Source organism: Mus caroli, chromosome 4, assembly GCF_900094665.2.
Source record: "Mus caroli chromosome 4, CAROLI_EIJ_v1.1, whole genome shotgun sequence".
NCBI classification, from domain to species: Eukaryota; Metazoa; Chordata; class Mammalia; order Rodentia; family Muridae; genus Mus; species Mus caroli.
The window spans coordinates 59,908,207-59,909,592 of NC_034573.1; the positions used below are offsets into that span (position 1 = coordinate 59,908,207).

At 40.5% G+C, this 1,386-nt stretch overlaps 1 protein-coding gene across 4 annotated transcripts in view; it reads right to left on the reverse strand.

Annotated features, from left to right (window-relative positions):
• Astn2 (astrotactin 2) overlaps nucleotides 1-1,386 on the reverse strand; it is a 955,818-nt gene that overhangs the window by 533,318 nt on the left and 421,114 nt on the right. The gene's annotated exons all lie outside the window — the stretch shown is intronic.

A 1,386-nucleotide genomic window follows, 5' to 3' on the forward strand; every position in this document is an offset into this window, starting at 1 on the left:
GCCCAGGACTGAAGGGGTCATGTAGTGTTTTGGAGATGCCAGTACCATGAGATGGCTACCAAGAGCAGCAGCAGTAGTGGGGTACAGGCATCTGGACCCTAGGGGACAACACATGTGCTACAAAGGGCATGGCTNGAGAAGTGACCCAAGCCCTTGGAGGAGCCCAGAAGATAGTGAGTTGGATCCCAGACATTGGAAGGTTGAAGATTGATTTTTGCTTTTAATTGTGACTGTGCTCTGGTATTTTCCCTCTTGAAGGAAGAAACTATTTTAGTGGAGCCCACAGTTAAGAGACTTTGAATTTTAAAAGACTTTGGATTTTAAAAGAGATGGATAATTTAAAGAGATTGAATTTTTAAGAACATGTAAAGACTGTGGGACATTTAAAGTTATTTAGATCTTGGGGATGAATAAGAATGTAAAGGTCTAGGCTTACTAGTGATGTGTTTGTGTGTCAAGCTGACAAGGGGTCAATTGTACTGGCTAGTTTTGTGTCAACTTGACACAGCTGGAGTTTTCACAGAGAAAGGAGCTTCACTTGAGGAAATGCCTCCATGAGATCCAACTGTAAGGCATTTTCTCAATTAGTGATCAAGGGGGAAAGGCCCCTTGTGAGTGTGACCATCTCTGGGCTGGTAGTCTTGGGTTCTATAACAGAGCAGGCTGAGCAAGCCAGAGGAAGCAAGCCAGTAATGAACATCCCTCCATGGCCTCTGCATCAGTTCCTGCTTTCTGACCTGCTTGAGTTCCAGTCCTGACTTCCTTGGTGATGAACAGCAGTATGGAAGTGTAAGCAGAATAAACCTTTTCCTCCCCTCCCCAACTTACTTCTTGGTCATGATGTTTGTTCAGGAATAGAAACCCTTAGAAACTAAGACACACATCAAAGGTAAAATCTTCCAAGATGAACTCTCAATTCTGAATATCTATGCTCCAAATCAAGGGCATCCACATTCATTAAGGAAACTCTAGGAAAGCTCAAACCACACATTGTACCTCACAGTATAATAGTGGGAGACTTCAACACCCCACTCTCCTCAATGGACAGACCCTGGAAACAAACTAAACAGAGACAATTGAAACTAACAGAAGTTATGAAACAATGGATTTAACAAATATCTACAGAACATTTTTATCCTAAAATGAAAGGGTATACCTTCTTCTCAGCACCTAATGGTACCTTTTCCAANATTGACCATATAATTGGTCACAAAACAGGCCTCAAAGATACAAAAATATTGAAATTATACCATGCATTCTATCAGATCACCATGGACTAAGGCTGATCTTCAATAACAACATAAATATTAGAAATCCAACATTCATATGGAAGCAGAACAACATTCTATTCAATGATAACTTGTTCAAGGAATAAATAAAGAAAGA